The sequence below is a fragment of the Triticum aestivum genome, chromosome 5A (genome assembly GCF_018294505.1).
Source record: "Triticum aestivum cultivar Chinese Spring chromosome 5A, IWGSC CS RefSeq v2.1, whole genome shotgun sequence".
Lineage (NCBI taxonomy): Eukaryota > Viridiplantae > Streptophyta > Magnoliopsida > Poales > Poaceae > Triticum > Triticum aestivum.
Window position 1 is genome coordinate 404,628,855 of NC_057806.1, and position 8,922 is coordinate 404,637,776.

At 45.3% G+C, this 8,922-nt stretch overlaps 1 pseudogene; it reads left to right on the forward strand.

Moving 5' to 3' along the window:
- Window positions 1-734: 734 nt before the first annotated feature.
- On the forward strand, window positions 735-3,763 carry LOC123101333 (uncharacterized; annotated as a pseudogene).
- Window positions 3,764-8,922: the final 5,159 nt, after the last annotated feature.

The window sequence follows — 8,922 nt, forward strand, 5'->3', positions numbered from 1 at the left end:
GCCAGCGTGGCAGCCTGGTCCAGGTGCGGCCCCACAGACAGCACTGCAGCGCCTCAGACTTAGGCGCCACACTTGTAATGTGCAGCGCCTAGCTCTTGGGCGCTGCACTATGAGTTAAAGCACATTGGCCCAGCCCGGCCAGGCAGTTCTTCCCCCTCTCCGCTCTCTGGACAGAGAGCAGCGGCGGCGCCCCCATCGAATCCCCCCCACATCCCTCTCAGATCTGAAGATTTGATCCGTGGATTCGATCTCCAATCCATCCTACTAGGTAAACTCCTTCGTTCCCTTTCTTTTCCTCCGTAAATTTGTTGCAATTTTAGAGATTTGTCCAAGATTTGATGGAACCCTTGATTTGCTTGATTTAGGATGTGTAGTCATAGTGGTAGTACTGTAGTGTTGTTGCTTAGTTCACAATATATAGTTCTTGTTAGTGAAACCCTAGATTGTTTTGTTTATATATATATATATATATGTATGAGATGCCTATTTATATAGATAACAATGAGATGTTGAGTTTTGTAGAGATATATGATCTGTTTTTTTAGATATATATTAGATGTTGATTTTATTTGAAATATTAGATGTTGAGTTTATTTGAACACATATGACATATTCATTGTGTGAGAAGGAGATGTTGAGATTCTTGTAATTGAACACATATTAGATGTTTAGTGTATACCGATATTTGAGATGAAGATGAACTCATATATGTTTATTGTTTGAACTTTGTAAGGATGGTTTGGCTTCTCGACGATGTCTACGACACGAAACACCGGGCCTACATGATGCGCGAGAAGGAGATGGTAATAACGAGTAATCTAAATATTTTGCCTTAAGTTGAAATTTACATGCCCTAAGATTTGTCACTACTTGTTTTTTGCAGAAGCTTGAACCTTTGAAGATTCGGTATCACGGGGTCTCTGGTCCTGCCATGCCTTACGATGAGCGGTACACACCGTACATCAAGCAGGCAGGACTACTCCCGTGGATTCAGTTGGTCAGCCGGTCCACGCCGAATCTGAACGCTCCACTGGTGTCCGCTCTTGCTGATCGGTGGAGGCCGGAGATGCATAGTTTCCATCTTCGGACTGGGGAGATGACCGTGACGCTCGAGGATGTCTCGTTGATCACCGGTCTTGCTATCGACGGGATGCCTCTCTGTATGAGCACCGATTCTGATGGGTGGCGCGAGCAGATGATTGCTCTTATCGGTATGGCTCCTACCGAGGCTGAGGCTGATGTAGAGGAGGGAGAAGAGAAGAAGAAGAAGGAAAGGAAAGCAGCCGGAGCTGCTTTCACATGGATTCAAACTCACTTTGCGACGTGCCCTCCGGATGCCACTGATGATATGATCCAGACACATGCTCGTGTCTACATGTGGTATGTTGTGTCGAGGACTTTGTTTCCTGACTCCACTGGCAAGAACGCTCCATGGATGTGGCTGAAGGCGTTGACCGTCTTTGATAGCAAATGAAGCTGGGGTTCAGCGACTCTTGCCTACTTGTACCGACAGGTAGTTGGTCTATTTTGTGATCAACTCATTTCTTCATTAGCAATGCAAGCTTGCTGTCAAGTTAACATTGTTTTTCTTTCATATGCAGCTGGACGATGCGTGTTGCAGGATCACAGGTAGTGCAGGCATTGGTGGTAATATGCTTCTACTTTCTGTATGGAGCTGGGAGCGTCTGCCTGTTGGATGCCTGAAGAGCGTCAGGTTTAATCCTTGGTATGAAGATGAAGATGACGAATTACGGCGCCCCACTTGGGCTTACAAGTGGGATGTGGTTTCCGAGATGACGAACGATGTCAATCTCATGTACCAGAAGTACGTTGCCGAGTTGGACACGATTACGCCTGAGCAGGTAACGAGGTCATTACTTCAGTCATTTCTCATGTTTGCCTGAAAAAAATTCACCAATTTTGCATTGTTGCCCTATTTCATAGGTGGAATGGCAGCCATATGGCGCCAATGACAGACTTGGGTACACCCCAGAGTTTACCATCAACCCGATGTGCTTGCGGGATAGGGATCTCTGGCGTATGCGGTGCCCACTGATATGCAACTGGGCTGTTGAGTTTCATTTGCCACATCGCGTGTGTCGTCAGTTTGGTCTGTTCCAGCCTCACCCGCCGGAATGGGTGGATACGGACAAAGCACTTCATAGGTAAGAGAGCATGAACCGTATTGACTAAGCATCATCACTCCTTGATTTTGCTAATGTTTGGTCTTGTACCATGCAGGTTGGACAGGAGAAGGCAACGGAAGATAAAGGACTGGGACAAGCATCATGCTTCGTATGTTACCCGCTTCCAGCTTTGTGTGGAGGAAGCTCGTAGCAGTGCACGCGCCAAGCTTCGTGAGCATAGTCCACTTGCTTTTGATAACTACATACGATGGCTTCTTGAAAATACTCAAGTTGAGATATGCCCGCCGGCATATAATGAGGATATTCTTGAAGAACCCGTAAACTTTGAGGATCTATCAAAGGGGAAGTACAACAGAGATGTCAGGGTAGGGCACGGAGTCCCTGCTGTTCCGGTGATTAACTATGTGGTAAAGTGTTTCTTCTTTACTTTCCTGTTGGTCGTATTACACATGTTTGAATGGCTAACATGTTCATTCTTTCTCATCCGCAGCGCACCGAGATCAAGAAAGCAGCTGATGAGAGCCAGTCTATTCTGGAGGAAACACCGATTGGAAAAGGCAATGATGATGGTTCACTACGAGCATTCCTCAAGGTACAAATCGCATTCACTATGAGAGGTAGCCTATGTTGCGGAGTTTCATATCTTCCACACTTGTTCATGTTACAGCGTCAGGCCAAGAAGTTAAGGCGGTTATCAAATCTTCTCGGTTGCCGTGATCCCAAATTTGATGAACCATCTGCCTCTAGGTCTGGTACACCATCAGCCCCTCATCTCACCATCAGAGGGACGATGTGAGTTCCTCATATGCTTATCATGATGGTGAGGGTGCGGTCACCCAAGAGGTATGACTAATCCTTTAGATGTGATTCTCACTTGATTACGATGTCGGTCTTCACCATATTGTTTGATTGTGTGATAGGGCGATGAGCTTGATGATGACATGACTTTGGCGGACGCTCAACTTCGGTCCCCATATGTGTTCAAGCCTAGGCAGCCCAGACGCCGGTACACGCCCAACGACTTTGACAACAGAGGCAACCCAAAGGTGGTCGTAGGGACCTCGCGGATGGCTAGCTTGGATCATGAGGCGGAGGAGGAGGCGGAGGAGGAAGTGCAGGAAGAGCAGGCTCGTCCACCCAGGAAGAAGAAGATTGCCTATAGGCGTGGCACCAGGAACACGCGCGGAAGGCATTAGTGTTTGTTACTATGGAAGTGCTCTCTTGTAGCCGTTTCGTTAGGTTGATGAACTTGTTGGGTTATGTTATATGTTGGTGAACTCTTACTATTGTAGTATTTGTGTTTGCAAACTAGTAGTAACGTTGAATTGTCCTAAATGATGTGATGTTCAAGTTATTAGTTGTCTTTGTTCAGTATTTGTCCTAAATGATGTTGTCTTTGTTCAGTTGAATTGTTCAGTATTTGTATTTGCCAAAATGGAATCTGTTTCTGCAGTTTGGCAGTTAACAGCACTGCAGCGCCTGACAGTCAGGCGCTGCACTGTACTATGCAGCTCCCAACACCTAGGCGCTGCACCTCACAGTGCAACGCCCGTCTCATAGGTGCTGCTTCACTGGCCATGGCTACCCATAGGGCCACAGAAGGCTTTGAGCACTGACGATCCACGAAAATTACCAAGTCATAGTGCAGCGCCCCAGAGCAAGGCGCTGCACGTTACAGTGTGACGCCCGTCCGTTCGGCGTTGCATAGAACAGTGCAGCGCCTTTGTTCTGGGCGCTGCACGGTTGTTTACTGCAAAAACAGAGTTGACAGCACATTCATTCACCGGAACATCATAATACTTACAATGACTGCATCATCACAGCAATTTGAACAAACAAAAATTTTATGCCGACGAGTTCATAACTTAAGACAATTCATACACAAACATTTAGCCAAAAAGACATAGTCATTTACGTCTCATATCACATAGTAGCACACATTTTGGTTCATAGAAAAGGTCATGGTCCTTGTCCCTTCTTCTTCTTCTTCTTCTTCTTCTTCTTCTTCTTCTTCTTCTTCTTCTTCTTCTTCTTCTTCTTCTTCTTCTTCTTCTTCTTCTCCCTCCTCCGACCACCAAGGGAGCTCACCTTTCGCCTCCGTGTCCTCCACCCCCTTCATTGTTTCCATACCTATGAAAATGTCAATATAATAGTTAGTCACACAATGCAAAATGACAACACAAGCATTGAGCCAAAAGAACAAGATCATAGTAAGTCACATACGGCAATGGTCCATTGAGCCAAGTGAACATTCCTCCACCACGGCCGCCGCCAAGGCCAAGATCACCACCACGGCCTCTACCACCACCACGTCCTAGACCACCACCACGGCCTCTACCGCCACCATGGCCTCTACTGCCACCACGGCCTAGACCACCATGTTCTTACTGAGAAATTCATGACCACCGGGGTCAAGTTTCTTGTGTCTGAGCAATGCATTGAACAATGTGTCAAACCGCTTATTGGTGAAAGCGAGACAACAATCTTGAAGATCATCGACCAACTCCTTGATACCACATGCCCTATAGAAGTTTGCACAAAAGTGCCTCATGCACCATCGATGGTGCAACTTTCTATGTCCGAGAATGTCAACCACCACCGCATTTAGAATTCTTGGATGGCGATCCGATATGACACAGATTTCCCTTTCAGCCGGTAATACCCTTGTTCTCAATTGACGCAAGAACCACTCCCAGTTATCATTGTTCTCCACCTCAACCAAAGCGAAAGCCAAAGGCAACACCCGGTTATTGGCATCACTTGCTATTGCAACCAATAAAGTGCCCTTGTATTGTCCGGTCAAGAACGTGCCATCAATGGCGATGACGGGCCGACAATGCTCAAAAGCCCTCACGCATTGCTCAAAGGCCCAAAATGCACGGCCAAATACTCGAACGGTCCTCCCGTTGTGAATCAATGTTTGGTGCCCATGAGGCTCAACCACGTGAACCATGCCTGGGTTTCTGGTGGCCATAGCTAACAACAACCTAGGGAGTCGGTTGTATGCTTCCTCCCAATTGCCATACAACATCTTGAATGCGGCTTCCTTTGCCTTCCATGCCTTGTCGTACTTCACCTTGTAATGAAAGATGGCTTTCACAAGGTCAATGACACTCTTGATGCTCATTGTTGGAAGTGTGGATATTTGGTTGGAAAGCCTATAAGCGATGAACTCGGACGTGAGTTGTCTGTGTTGTTGGTACACAAGCTTGCCATCCGCATTATTGTGCCGGCACATGTGATTTGGTAGACAACTCACTATGCGCCAAGTGGGACCTCCTTTTCATGGCCTTGCACGCACAATCCATGGACAACTTGGCACTTCACATTTCACCATGTAACGCACATTGATGTCCGAGTTGGCCACTTTATGTGGACGATAATGCGTAACCGAGTAGTTGTCGAGCCACATCTTCAATTCCAAGAAGGATTGAAACTCACAACCGGGATATATCCCGTTCTTGCCGTCTTCCAAATCACGGTGAGAACTTGGCCTAGCTCCAAGAGATATGCATTTGCCACCATCCACAACGTCTTCATCCGCGAGACTAAGATCCTTGAACAATGGTGTCTTGTGATCCCGCCCGAATACCTTCTTGAATGCTTGGGCCTCCTTCGGTGTGAACCCCTCCTCATCAACTTCTTCATCAGGACCATCGTCATCCGAGTCTGATGCGTATGCACGTGAAAAAGGGATGGATTGGTCCATTGTCTCTTGCACATGATATTGGTCGAGATCACCCACATTGTTGTCATGGAGATCAACTTTGTTGTCATCCTCCTCGTACTCATCATTCTCCTCTTCAAAACCTTCATTTTGGTTGTTTGGAGTCGGGCTCAATGTTGGCCAATCTTGTTGCGTGAAATGAGGTTCACTCATTTGATCTTGGTTCATGGGTGGTGGAGTGCTAGAAACCAACGGGGAGGGGTTCCGGTTCAAGTCCAAATTCAAAGTAGACTCAACCTTCTTGGAGGCAAATAACTCAAGAGCCTTGTCTAGAGATTCGGCAACCGTCTCCTTGTATGCAACCCAACGTTGCTCGGAGTTCACACGCATTGTCTTCCAATGGATGTGCATTCCAAAACCAATATTATGCCTTCCCTCGAACTCAACAACGTCACTTGGGTCCATCCAATTCAAATCCTTCCTCACTTGGTCCAAGAGCTACGCATAGCTTGGACTACTCTCAAACACCATGTCAAGCTCATCCGGGTCCGGCTCAACATTGCCTTTCAAAAAGGCCTCTTTATCCACATGATGAACATAAACACATGTTCTCCCCATCCCTACAATAATAAAAAACACACATATATCAAGTAAGTACTTAACAAAAATATTTGCACAAAATACATATGACATAACATATATATGAATTAATAACCCTAATCCCCACTTAACAATAACCACAACCCTAACCATAGCATAACCCTAACACCAACATCAAACACACATAACCCTAACCCTAGCATACTATGAAAGCCTAACCAACCCAAATTAGCAAAGAAACACAACATGATTCAATACAAATTTGCAAATCCAAGCCAAAACTAGGGTTTCCCCAAAGTAGCAAGATTTGAGCAAATGTGACAATTCCTATGGATGAAAACGAGGGGATCGAAGGAGATTACCTTAAGGGAGGGGTTGGATTCGAAATCCATGGTCAAATACTTCGGATTTGCAAGATTTGAGAAGGATTTGAGAGGAGGGAGAGGGGAAGAGAGGAGGGGCGCAAGGCTAAGGGTTTGTGTGGGGTGGGGTGTGTGGGGTGGGGGTGGGATGGGAGAGAGGGTGGGGCCAACCTAAGTGGAACACAGCCTGTGCAGCGCCCAAGAGCTAGGCGCTGCACATTACACGTGTGGCGCCTAAGCCTGAGGTGCTGCAATGCTGTCTGTGGGGCCGCAACTAGACCAGGGCTGCCACGCTGGCAGGAGGTGCGACGCCCAAGAGAGAGGCGCTGCATAGTAGTGTGTGGCGCCCAGCTGTCGGGCGCCACACGAAAGGGTCAGCAGAGTGAATTTTTTCGGAACAAGGTCAGTTTGTGATTTGATTTGGCCCTCAGGTCAAATATGTGATTTCTGCCTTCTCATCTCCCTTTCTATCGATAATATGCAAATCAAATTCTTGTAGCAAGAGAACCCATCTAATAAGTCTAGGTATAGCATCTGTCTTTTCCATAAGGTATTTAATAGCAGCATGAACAGTGTGAATAGTTACTTTAGAATCAACGATATAAGGTCTGAACTTATCACAAGCAAAAACAACTGCTAAAAATTCTTTTTCAGTAGTAGCATAATTTCTCTGGGCACTATCTAGAGTTTTACTAGCATATTGGATAACATTCAGCTTCTTATCAACTCTTTGTCCTAGAACAGCACCTACAACATAATCGCTAGCATCACACATAATTTCAAAGGGTAAATTCCAATCAGGTGGCTGAACAATAGGTGCATAAATCAAAGTTTTCTTAAGTATTTCAAATGCTTCTACACAATCATCATCAAAGACAAAAGGAATATCTTTTTGTAATAGGTTAGTCAGAGGCCGAGAAATTTTTAAGAAGTCCTTAATGAACCTCCTATAAAAACCGCCGTGACCAAGGAAACTTCTTATACCTTTAATGTCCTTGAGACACGACATCTTTTCAATAGCATCAACTTTAGCTTTATCAACTTCAATATCTCTTTCAGAAATTTTATGCCCCAAGACAATACCTTCATTAACCATAAAGTGGCACTTCTCCTAGTTCAAGATAAGATTAGTTTCTTCACATCTCTGCAAAACTCGATCAAGGTTGCTCAAGCAATCATCAAAAGAGGACCCATAAACGGAGAAATCGTCCATGAAAACCGCACAAATTGTAGCGACCCGACCTCAAACGGTCAAGTCTCTGTGCTTCAGTGTCATCCCTAGATCGGTAATGCTGACACACACAGTACTCAAGGATTTATAACAAAGTAGCAATCACACACTTATTACATCGAATGTCTCAAAAGAGAACTTATTACATTAAATATGGCTTAAGACCACCTAATACGATAATAGCGGAAGGCTTGGAAGATAAAGTGAGTCCATCAACTCCAACGGCATAGCTGAGTTGCACGGTAACGACCTAACGAACCTTACTCCTCGTCTGAAAATTCTGCAACATAATACGTTGCAGCCCGGAATGGGTGAGCACATGGAATATGTTGGCAAAGTAACATAGTAGAGCAAGAACAGAATAATGCTATCACTACATGCATATTTGGCTGGTGGAAAGCTCTAAGGTTACAGTTTTGCGAAAAGCCAATTTTCCCCTACAACAAAGGAATAGATTTTATTTAACTATCATGGTAGTTGAAACATCATTGAGAAGGTTCCTCCAACTCAATCCCAATTAGAGTAATTAACAACCCAACAATATTAGTTTAGAGTGATGAGATACTTATGATACTCCAAGTACTAGATACTCAAGATGTCCATAACCGGGGACACGGCTAACCATGATTAGTTTATACACTCTGCAGAGGTTTGCACACTTTTCACCACAAGAACCGATCTCCTCCGTTGGATTTCTCGCACTACAAGTGTTTGAGAAATGTATGACCGAGACACAGTCTTCTAGAAGCATTAACCCCTTACTCTGGGCAGACCATACCAAACCTACATCCCACTACACGGTGATCCACCTCTTCAGGAGCTTCACGCAACTTACTCAACTATGCTAGAGCCCATAATAGCTTGTGTCTGCACACGGAAGTTTCTAGCATGAAAATATCTCAGATCCCTTTGAGC